Here is a 13,295-nt window from a genome sequence, read left to right as displayed (position 1 = left end):
ACAGCAAAAGAAACTACCATCAGAGTGAGCAGGCAACCTACAGAATGGGAGAAAATTTTTGCAATCTACTCATCTGACAAAGGGCTAATATCCAGAACCTACAAAGAACTCAAACAAATTTACAAGAAAAAAACAAACAACCCCATCCAAAAGTGGGCAAAGGATATGAACAGACATTTCTCACAAGAAGACATTCATACAGCCAAAAGACACATGAAAAAATGCTCATCATCACTGGCCATCAGAGAAATGCAAATCAAAACCACAATGAGATACCATCTCACACCAGTTAGAATGGCGATCATTAAAAAGTCAGGAAACAACAGGTGCTGGAGAGGATGTGGAGAAATAGGAACACTTTTACACTGTTGGTGGGATTGTAAACTAGTTCAACCATTATGGAAAACAGTATGGCGATTCCTCAAGGATCTAGAACTAGATGTACCATATGACCCAGCCATCCCATTACTGGGTATATACCCAAAGGATTATAAATTATGCTGCTATAAGGACACATGCACACGTATGTTTATTGCAGCACTATTCACAATAGCAAAGACTTGGAATCAACCCAAATGTCCATCAGTGACAGATTGGATTAAGAAAATGTGGCACATATACACCATGGAATACTATGCAGCCATAAAAAAAGGATGAGTTTGTGTCCTTTGTAGGGACATGGATGCAGCTGGAAACCATCATTCTTAGCAAACTATCACAAGAACAGAAAACCAAACACCGCATGTTCTCACTCGTAGGTGGGAACTGAACAATGAGATCACTTGGACTCGGGAAGGAGAACATCACACACCGGGGCCTATCATGGGGAGGGGGGAGGGGGGAGGGATTGCATTGGGAGTTATACCTGATGTAAATGACGAGTTGATGGGTGCAGCACACCAACATGGCACAAGTATACATATGTAGCAAACCTGCACGTTGTGCACATGTACCCTACAACTTGAAGTTTAATAATAATAAATAAATTTAAAAAAAAAATAGTTACAATGCTGTGCTTTTTAATTTTTATGTCATTTTTGCTGCTTCTTTCTGCCTCTTTAAATCATCTTTTTTCCTTCATGGCTCAGTTAGATGTCAAGTATTCTCTGAAACTTTTATCATTTTAGCTTTCATTTGTTTCTCATGTCCATAACACTGATAGACTATTCTACAACATGTCCGACTTTTTTTTTTTTTTTTTCCCCCTCATTTGGCACAACATTGCCTTCCCATTTTCTCCTTCTAACTGGACAAAATGTAGAAAATATTTATGTGGTTTCTTTTCTCTTATTTCCCCCAATTTCCCAAAGCCTAGAATGTACACTCAGTATAACAGGCACTCAGTGCATGTGCACTGGTGGAAAGCTTTTCAAAATCAGCTTTCTTGTAACTACTGGTTTGTTTGTTTTCATTAAATATCCTATGTCTCAGGCTGAGCGTGGTGGCTCATGCCTGTAATCCCAACACTTTGAAAGGCTGAGGCGGGGGGATTGCCTGAGCTCAGGAGTTCAAGACCAGCCCAGGCAATGTGGTGAAACTCTGACTCTACAAAGAAATGCAAAAATTAGCCGGGCATGGTGGCACATGCCTGTGATCCCAGCTTCTTGGGAGGCAGGGATAGGAGGATTGCTTGAACCCAGGAGGTGGAGGTTGCACTGAGCCGAGATTGTGCCACTGCACTCTAGCCTGGGCAATAGCGTGAGACTGCAGTCTCAAAAGAAAAAAAATGGCTTGGCGCCGTGACTCGCGTCAGGCTGGAGCAGGAGGATTGCTTGATCTCAGGAGGCGGAGGTTGCAGTGAGCCAAGACTGTGCCACTGCACTCCAGCCTGGGCAACAGAGCTAGACTCCAGTCTCAAAGAAAAAAAAAATCATAAGGAAAATCATGTCTCAATACGGTGCCTATATAAATAATCTATATTAGCTACTTATTGCTACTTTTGTATCTCAAATTTTAAGCTTACAATTTAATAGAATTCTTGTAGTTTACCTTCATTTCAACAGAAAAGAATGAAATGTATTATGAAAATTTTACCTTCAATGCACATAGCTATTGAATTGTATCATGCCATTTTCCTGAACCAAAATAAAATTTAATTATTTCCATCACCTTAGAGTCATCTAAGATTATCCATTTTGCAACATATAGATCATGACCTACTTAAAACACACCATTCTGGTCCAGGTCTGCTTCTGAATTGCTGAACTTAAAGTGCCTACAACTTGTTGAAAGACACATTTCTGTGGGTCTATAACCATTTTTACAAGTCTTAGAACAGCCACCTACTGCCTTTGTTCCAAACGATCTTTTCAGGAACATCTATGTAGGAAGCAGCCATGGAAGGCAGAGGTAGTGTCTCCCATCAGGGTGAAGGGTAGGCTGGCCTGTAGCCTGGAAAGATAGAGACAGTGTTTACCTCTGGAGCTAAGGGCAAACATGCTTATTGCATATTATTACAGATTCAGGTTCCCTATGCTCAAGGTTTCTCTTCCAAAGCTCACCCTGCTTTGTGTGAGGACATTCATTGAAACCATTCTGCATTGCCCTTGTGGGATTTTGGTGCAAGAGAAACTGACACAAATATTCTGCTCAGGTGAACTTTTTTTGCCTTGAGTAATACATTCCTTTTTCCCGAAACCAGAAACCTTAGTTCTCCCAGCATCTGTGAAGCTGGCATGTTAACTTGTTTGCTTGTAGGTAGGGTAAAATCTCAGACCCTCATAGTTGTTTTTAATTTTTTTTAAATGGATACATATTAAATATACAAATTTATGGGTTACATGTATTTTGATATATGTACACAATGTGTAATGGTCACATCAAAGCATTTAGGATATCCATCACCTCAAACATTTATGATTTCTTTTCTAGCTATTTTGAAATATACAATGAATTGTCATTAATTGTGCTAGGGAACACTGGAATTTATACCTTCTCTCTAACTGTGTGTTTCACCCATTAACCAGTATCTCTTCATTCCCCACACTTATTCTTCTCAGATTCTGGTAACTATTATCCTACTCTCCATCTCTATGAGATCAACATTTTTCACCCTCACATAGAGTGAAAACATGTAATATTTGTTGTTCTGTGACTGGCTTCTTTCACTTAACATAATGACCATCAGTACCTATTTTGTTGCAAATGACAGGATTTAACTCTTTTTATGGATGAATAAGATTCCATTGTGTACACCTACTATATTTTCTTTATCCATTTGTCTGTGATGGACCCTTAGGTTGATTCCATATCTTGCCTATTATGAATAGTGCTGCAGTAAACATAGAGGTGCTGGTATCCTTTTGACAGACTGACTTCCATTCTTTGGATAAACATCCAGTAATGGGATTGCTGGATTGCATGTAGCTCTATTTTCAGTTTTTTGAGAAACCTCACGGCTTTCCATAACGGATGTACTAATTTACATTTTCACCAATAGTGTATGAGTTCCCTTTTCTCTGCATCCTCAACAGTGCTCATTTTTGTTGTTGTTCTTTTTTTTTTGTCTTTTGTCACAGCTTTTTCCAAACATTTGATCACCTGAGAGAAAAATATTACTTGGACTTTTTGGAAACTTCGACTTTTGCTTAGTCATACTGCCACTTTACACTATGTATGATTCTATCATTCCATATATCATCCCAGCTTTACATTTATGTTTTCTGTCCTTCTCCCCAGCCAGCTAGACTGTTACTACTTTTACAAACACTTATGACTTATTTCCTGCATATAACCAATCTCTAGCAACATATGAACATCTGAAAGATATCCTTTAAATAATAAACTACTTGATCCATATATCCTCGGTTGAGCTTTTTAATTAGTCTTAAGTGAGAACTTACATTGTTCCTGTCCAATCTTGAAACAAGCTCTTAGTGCAAATTATAATAAGGAATGTGTAGGTAGAGATTCATCACTATAGACTTTGCCAGAGTTGTGTTCCCTATCGTGGAATAGATACACTGTGTTCATGTGTAGTGTAATGTTGTGTTTTAACGGCAAATAACATTTCAGTGTTCCTCCAGGAGACACAAAATTTTTCAACATTCAGTTTTCCTTATAGATGACAATATATAGCAGGCATCCTGCTAGCTGAAAAAGACCAATCACACAAAAATGTAATAGAAAAAAATTAAACACAAGAATCATGGTTTGTACCTAATCATGAAATATCAATACTTGAAAGACTTCCCTTCACCCACAGTCCTCTTCTCTTTCTTCTCCCCTCATTTAACACAGGAGAAACGAGAGATCAAAAGAGCTTCAGTTTCCTCTCGAATGCATATTGTAGAGTTATCTTATGAAGAAAGTTTAGAAATTGGCCTATTGACTGACAGATTCACCATGCCACAACTTCTTCAGAGACAATTATAAGGAATTCCATGCATAGAATCTGTTGGCATAATTTATTCCTAGTTCTATTGCAACACTAAGCAAAAAACAAGGTATAGTATAAAATAGCTTAAAATAATCTATTTTTTTTTTTTGGCTCTACAGATTTAGCTTAAGTCCGACAACAGATAAAGTAAACATTTACCACTACCCTCAGGTTCCATAAGTAAAAGTGTAAAAGTTGTTTTAATAATTTTTATGTTGAAAATTTCTATTCATTCATTTCCATTTCATGGAGGTTGGACCAATCATCGCTGGGTTTTTAGATTATATTCACTCTTTCTATTTAGTTCAAACTCTTGGCTTTTATTTTAAATTCCAATTTTCAAGGTAATATAACAAGATATTAGAAATTCTAATGTTCTCTGAAGTGTTTTCCAAGGCATGAAAATCAAATCTGGGAAAAAAAATGGTCCTTAATTTCTTTTCTAAATCTTTTCACTGTAGGTAATAAAACTACGAACTAGTTTGCTAGATACTGGAAGCCTGAAAAGGTGCTGAATGGTAGTATAGAATCCAAATGAAGATATGAAGAGGATAATAATTAACTATAGAACCACTTAGGAGAAAATCTTCCCAGCAGTAACAAAGTGTTATATAGAAACAGCAGGTGTATTTTGGGCCAAACTGCAGTCATTAGCATATATTAAAAAGAAGTGTTCTCCCCTGCATTCTCCTTAGTTTAATATCAGTTCAGTGTGCAAAGCATAAAGTTTAAAAATAACTAAATACAGAAAACTTATATTCTTCCCAAGATTTTCTGCATTTTTTAGTCTGAGCTTCTCAGAGTCTAATGAATCTGGGGATAGAGAACAAGCAGGATTTATAAAACAGTAAGCCTGGGTACAAGGAAAATGCTTAAAATAAAAACCCCACGAAATTCTAACGAGTTTATCAGAAGTTTCTGGGTAATACGAAGGAATAAGCTTCTCTGCTTTCCTCCCTCGGTACAGCAGTAAGTTTTTCTGCATGGAACTGGGTCGTTGTTTGCTTCAACGGACTATTTGCTAACCACTGCTTGAGGGTGGGTCACTGAGCTGTAATAAAAATATATTCTTTTTTTGGAATCAGCCTGACTTATCAGACATATTATCTTCTAAACAGAGATTTCGCATTAATTCCGAGAAAGACCTAGCATTCCATCTTAGAGGAATCCAACTGGGAGCCGTTTCCTGATGAAGAGATACAAACTAATAAAAGCAGCTTAAAAAAATACAAACACTTTAGTGACATTACTTTTTTCTTTTTTGGAATATTTTCTTCATTGATACATGGGATACAGTTTTGAACAAGCTGCAAAACTTTATCCACATTTTTCCTAATCCACGATCAAATAAAAACATGCACTGCCCTCAGGGTTCAACTAATCTTAAAACAATCTAGACTTTGCAGAAAGACCACGTATTCGAGAATATAAAATTACTAAAAATGGAAATATGACACTCTTTTTACAAATGCCCTATACTCTGATAGCTAAACATATGTAATAAATAGCACACAGATTTGACTTTCTGGAGCTGTCTAGCTGGTCACGCTACTTAAATCAACCTTATCCATCAGCGGAGAGATAATTTTTGGGGTAACATTTCAGTCACACTCAGCATTATAGATGGGGATGCCAAACTAAGGTAAGTTGTTTTTATTAAAGGTTAATTTATTGTGTTTACTTTTTTCCCTTTGCTGAATACAAACAAATTTAATAGATCTTCTTTTAAGTTTGGTAATATCAACCTTAATATCCTTAACCCTTACTTGGCTAGGTAACTTAATTTCAGTCTCCTTTTTGGCATGGTATTTTTCCATCCTGATCTCAAAGTCAGTCTCAGGTGATCCTGCTCAAGTACGAAATGCGCTCTCACTATACACTGTGCTGTATTGTGAGTTGATTTGTCTGCCTTTCTTAACCACTCAGAATCAATTAGTTGACATTTTTTTGACTTTGTCGTCCAGGTTACTAGCACATTCTTGGCATATAGCACTCGATATGTTTTTTTAAATAAATAATTGAATTGGTGTATTAATTGGGAGTGGATTCTTATACATTATTATATTCAGATTACTGATTTTTCTGATTAGCTAGTATAACTCATATTCATAGGAAAAATAACAATTAGCCATCAATGACAAAAGTATAAATTTATACATAACATAGTTTTCTTTCTCAGAATTTCTTAAATTCTATTTTAAAGAATTTACCAGTCACTAATAAATTCCATATTCATAATAGCTATGGCAGGTTTTATTTTAAAACAATCCAAAATAATAAGCTTAATAGCTTTAAAATTTAGTAGTTTAAATATTATTTTTGAAAAATAGGTAAGTTGCTACAAAATAAAGGTTTGATTAGAGTGTTTATTATCAAAATAATAAACAGACGGAACTTTAATAGATATAAATTATAAAATACAACGGTAGCAGATTCAACCATAAAATAAAGTTTCACACAAAGGGACAAATATATCGGAGCATAAGAAGTATATAACACAACATTGATACTAGTGGTTCCTCAGTACTTTGAAATTAATCTAGAGCAAAGGGCTACATGAGTTTTATTAATTCTCTTCTCGTCAATTAGGCAATGAGGTATACATAATATATGGAGTCAAATTTAACTCTGTGGCAAATCTTATCTGTATTTAATATTATATTTTATATATATTTTATATATAATTTTATAATATGTATTTATATTTAACACAAATGCTGCACCCCTATTTATACTTCTTGATGTATATAACCATTATATGTGTGTATTTAGATAAGTAATGGCAGACATGATTGACCACAAACATATCCTGTAGTTGTTGATACCTAGTCATTCTGTTAGTAAGAGCAAGGTTCTTTATGTAGAAAGAACGGACAGTGTGGGAAGGGTAGCAGGTGATGTGAAAACATTATGTATCGATATAATTCACAACTATAAATTAATGAAATTTAATGATTATCAAGATAGAGTATATTTGAAGACATTCTAATTTTTGAACTCTTTACAGCTAAGTCTATATGTACTTCTTCCCATGCTGTGAATTTGTGTCAGCAGGCATTGTCAAAAATATTTGAAAAAAAATATCGTTTTATTTAGACCTAAGACATCTAATAACTAAAATGAGTTATCACTTTCTAAGGCTGTAAACAGAAGTTAAATTATTATTTCAAAGTTTGCCAACCCAGATTTTATTTTCATCATTTTATATCAGAATTATAAGATGATGTGCTAGTAAAGTTATGACACTATTCTAGGTAATTTTTTCAGTTAATCTTCTATTCACAATCTGCTGACCTCAATATATCTGAAGTAATTGTAAATGATACTTCCTTATGCAACAGTCAAGTTTAAAAGAATTATAAAAATATGCGTTCGTCTCATCAAGTGCAAATATTTTTGCATTTCAGTAATTGCATTATATACTTTGTTAAGGATTCAGATAAGGTGAATTCCCACAAACACCTTCCCTAAGCAACCACTATTTACTTCATATCAACTCTAGGGTCAGTTTCAGAGCAGTCGCCTGTGTGGTCACCCAGGGCCTGGCACTCAGAAAAGGCTTCTGCTTTGAGTTTAAGGCTCTAAGTCACTGTCTTGAGTTTTGAAGGTGAGATTTGATGGAACAATGTGCATTTTCTGGAGCTTGAATCCTAGTCCCTCAGAACCATAATATTTCCTCCCAGAGTCTCACAGGTGGATTTTGGCTGCTTGTTTCATGGCCTCTACTCCCAAGTCCCACCTGCCCTTCTATTACCTGTTCCAGCCCCATCACCACCTCCACCGGCCTTTGCCCAGGGAGGTAATTAGGTCACCTGGGAGCAGGGAACTCATGTTCTGTCATTAACCTCTACCCCTAGTGGGAGCTTGGATGCAAAACAGACTTGGGTCCCCTGCATGTTTTGGCAGAGGCAGGAAAAGGCGGTGCCTGTCGTCATTCCAGGTTGACCTTGACACAGCACATTCACAGGGGTTACTTTATGGGGGCCTCATCCAAACCTGATACAGGTCCTGAGAGTTTTTGGTGTGGAGATTGCAATTCCTTAATTTCCTGTGTCTGCTCTGGGCTAGGACAATGAGTAGAGGACATTGACTTCCGGCCCTAGCATTGGTCCTGAATTTTTATCTTGCTCTAGATCCTGCAATTTATGTTGCTAGAATGTACCTAATACAAGAATAATGTATGTTTGGATCTTTAATACATTTTGAGTTGATTTTTGTAACACGGCGTGGTAGAGTTTAGTCTCATTCTTTTGTATGTGGATATCCAAATTTTCCTCCACCATTTATTGAAGAGTCAGTCCTTTCTCTATTGTGTGTTCTTAGCTCCTTTAACAAAAACAAGTTGGCTGTAAATGATGGATTTATTTCTGGCCTCTCTATTAGGGATCTATTGTACAACATGGCGATTATAGTAGGTAACAATATATTCTTGAAAATTGCAGAGAGAGTGGATGTTAAGTGTTCTCACCACAAAAATACCTCTGCGAGGTAATCCATATGTTAATTAGTTAGATTTAGTCAACCGTGACGTATATATACTTCAAAACATTATGTTGTCCACAATAAATAACTGTATCTATCAATTTAAAAAATAAAATACTAAAAAATAATAATTTACACTAGTGCACTATAAAGCACATATATATAAAATACAACCTTCATATTTAGATGGAATGTATAATCTACTGGGAGTGGTATCAATTTTTGTACAAATAACACACAGCAAGATATGTCAAGGGTATTGTGAGTGCTTAACCAATTAAGATGACAGATAAATGCAAAGAATTATTTGAGTAGAGAATATAAAATTTGAATAATCTAAGAGATGAGTGAAGTTCAATAGAAAGAAATTAAACAGAAAAAGCTATTGTCAGTATTGGGAGTGAAATGAGAATAATTAAGGATATGGGACATCCAAACTTTTATGTAGTAATTCATTGTTTGGAGTCTAGACTGCCTGTAAATAGTAGTAGAAAATAGGATTGGGCAATTGTAGACTGACGAGAATATTGTGTCATTAGATACTAGAAGTATCTCATAAACAATATTTATTGTCAAATAATAAAGAAGTGATATAATCATTCTAGTAAAAGCACATATTTGAAAACTGGACTCCAATTGTAGGTCAAAATTTCCAACAGCATGGACATGTTTTATGTTGATTTCTTGTAACTGGGACTAGAACCATATCTTCCCTCCTGAGTATCATCCTTTTGGGAGCTCTATTCTGAGCAAACCAGCTCTGGGATATAAATTACAATCTTTCTGGTACTCATTGGCTTCAAATTCAATTTAAGAGTGAGCTACATCAGATGAATTAATTTGTAGAGAGAATGTTGATTATTTTATTTTCTTTATCAGATAAAGCCTTTAATGCTTAAGTGCAGTAAAAAGTTAACTACTTTGTATTGGATCCCTGGTGAGTCTAAAAGCAGAAATTTTTACACACAATCATTATCAAACATTGCATTCAATAAGGTAGCACATTTTAGATGGCTCCCACATCATAACGAATGAACAGTAAGTAAGATCTACACTAATTATAGAAAAGGACACATAATCTTATGAATTCTGAACCCCTGACATTGAGGTAAACCTATTAACTACCATTTGGATTCTGCTGATATCTTCATTTTTCTAAAGCCTATAGAGAGTTCCAAAGTAACATTCTGCATATTAATTAATTTGCTATGTAGATGCCTTCGATATCTACTCATCCACAATTGACAACACCAGTAACAAAATTATTGAAATTATTTACAATAATATGACTAAGGAGTGTTTCTGGGTATCTTCCATTTAAAATCAAGAAACTTCCTTTAACACAACAATTATTTGGGTTGGAATGCAGATACTGACAAATAATCCCATTGGCCATCATGACAATAAGCACCTTTTTTAATGCAATCAGAGTAGTCATTAGTGTGCTGAAACAATCCAATAAGCACAGTTTATCTACTCGGAATACTGACAAATATGCTTATGGTGTCAACTGACAAAACTACAACATTTCAGTCCAGTTGTCTCATTTAAGTCTAAAAGAAGTCACGTATTAACTCAAGTCTTGGTCATCACATTGAGACATGAGAAGTAGCTTATTTATGTCATAGAAAATGGTTCTGATATTGCAGGCCACTGGCTTGGCTAAAACAGAACTATTTTATATGAAGTACAGAATTATTCTACAGTTTCCACTGTTAGAATCCAGCAAACATCCTGTAAGTACTCTGCCTGAGGAAATATGTTACCGAATACCTTCAAAGAAGCTGTGATGCTTGAAGTTCATTTAAGGCCAAGTGAAAGGAAAATGAGACAGGACCTTAATGGATGCATTCTCCCTCTGGGGGGGGGTAGTGTGGGGGCAGCATTTTCCTCTGCCTGCAATGCTCTTCACAGATGCTTCAGTTGAGATTTGGTAAGGAAAATGAAAACCACTATAAGTATTCCAAGTGGACACTGTTTCAAGGCAGATAATTGGAGACTTATTACACACTATTGGAATGACTTTGAGTGAAAACAAAGGACAATATTATAAATAGGAGTTCACTATTTTAGACGCTTACTAAGATGTTTTTGTGAAACTCTTGAATGTTAGTGCTGGGGATGCGGTGGTGGTGGTTAGATGGAGCCACCCTTAACACCTTGCAACATCAAACTGGTGTGAGTGACTTGCTATGTGCAAGCGTGGTGGTGCTTGCAAATGAGTTCAGATAATAATACCTTCTCTGTTTCTTCTGTTTTCTAAATCTCATGTGAAGCCCTCTCATTGGCAGAATCTTATCCGGACCTACGCTGGAAATCAGATACTGAGAAAGATTCTTCCTAGATTCTCCTCAGCCATCCGAGGACACTCTAAATAGGGGTGTCAGAAATGCTTGGGTAACCATAAAAAGCCCAGCACAATTCATTCCTTTGTCAATTCAGCATCCATATATGAACTTTTAACAACATTTCAGCTACTAAACCATTAAAAACTGCATGCTGTGTCTGCCAAATATGGTGTAAGTCTTCTTCAAAAAGCAAAGGCTGGCTGAGAGCAGTGGCTCACGCCTGTACTCCCAGCACTTTGGGAGGCCAAGGCAGGCAGATCACCTGAGGTCAGGAGTTCAAAATGAGCCTGGCCAACACGGAGAAACCCCATCTCTACTAAGAATACAAAAATTAACAGGGCGTGGTGGCATGCACCTGTAGTGCCAGCTACTCGGGATGTCGAGGCACAAGAATTGCTTGGACCCAGGAGGCAGAGGTTGCAGTGAGCCCAGATAGCGCCACTGCACACCAGCCTGAGCGATAGAGCAAGACTCCATCTCAAAAAGCAAAGTTTGCACTCTCATGAGTCACTATACATCCCATTGAGTACTCTTTATTTTCTTCTATCTCATTTACATGATGTCTTTCAAATATCCAGCAACTTAAAGACAGAGCTATACGTTTAATCACTAGCAGTGCTTTATAGAAGAGTAGAGGAAGGTTGTTAGAAACGCTGATTAAAATACAAACATTACAAATTTATTACATATACTATCATCAATCGCTCAATATATAAACATTTGTATACATAGATGTATATATGTTTGAGTTTAAAGAGAGAAATTAAATATATACATGTATTTCAGTAGTCCTGCAGTTCTCTTCTTTGTAACTGCTCTTATGACAACAGCTGGTCTGTATAACTTTTTTCCCTGCCCAATCAATGTTTCCTTTGGTTTGAGCAAGTTCCTCAGCTGACAACACTTTATTTTCTGGCACATTGACTGCAAACTCCTGCTCCTGAATAGAAGTCATCCGTGGTTCTACCTAAATTGGTTTGCTATTGTCTTTTAGTAATATTTACCAATGCTCACAGGAATCAAGGGAATACCTTGGCTTACAGATATGCTCAGAACACCAACATTATTTTTCCAGATAATCACAATCAGTCATCCCAGTTTGTACAGTCATCCCTCACATGTTCACTTTTGACAGCACAGTATATGGAGACCAAAGTGGCCAGTTTATCAGTCCCAGCTTCAGGGGTCATTCAACTATTTTGGATCCCCTGACAGAAGCATTTCTCCTTGATTACTATGACATCTAGAACCACAAATCTCAAAGATAAAAGAAAAATTTTGCAAATGAGATGTGAGGATTTACGATAATGAAAAGAGTTATGCCGTCTCTTCCATTGTTTGATTTGCAGAGCCAAGTGTTCTTCTAGAAAAGATGGCACTATATATGGGTCACAAGGTGAAAACTTACTCTCCACCTTAGCAGACAGCTCTGCGCAAGTTTCTATCAACATCTGGAGCTGCCACTCAGTCTTCAATAGGCCATCTCACCACTCTATTATGTCAGCTGCTTAGAGTGATAGCGTTCATACTAAAATCAGCTATTCTCATAACTGGCAGCCAGTTTTTTCTACATTTTTTTCTTGTAACTGAATTCAAACTTTTTCCTCTTAAAGAAACTGTGGAAAATAATGATCACATCAAAAAAATCAAGCAAAGCAAATGTGTTCATAATTTACTTCTCCACATCTATTTTGAATCTTTTATGACTTTGCTATACAAAATATAGATTTTTCCTTCTTTCCTTTTGTATCACATCTTATATTTAACCTGTGTTATTTTCTTTGTATGCCTTATCACCATTTGATATATTTTATAATTCTTCACTTTGTTTATGGTTTCTCTCTCACTGCAGTAGACATATAAGCTCCATGTAAGCACTCCTGGTTTTTACTATTTTACTAACTGTTGAACAAATTAATGAACATATTAATCTGTCTTATTTCTACCCTTCTGCAACAGAAAAAGAATGTAGAATAGCCGCAATTTCTACAGAAAATTCAGGAGGTTTTGGTACAGAGCATGAGTATATAGAACATTAGTTAAACAGAAGTGAGAAAATTAATAATTTGAAAATACACTAATTTTTT

Source organism: Chlorocebus sabaeus, chromosome 18, assembly GCF_047675955.1.
Source record: "Chlorocebus sabaeus isolate Y175 chromosome 18, mChlSab1.0.hap1, whole genome shotgun sequence".
NCBI classification, from domain to species: Eukaryota; Metazoa; Chordata; class Mammalia; order Primates; family Cercopithecidae; genus Chlorocebus; species Chlorocebus sabaeus.
Note: the sequence above shows the minus strand (reverse complement) of the source record.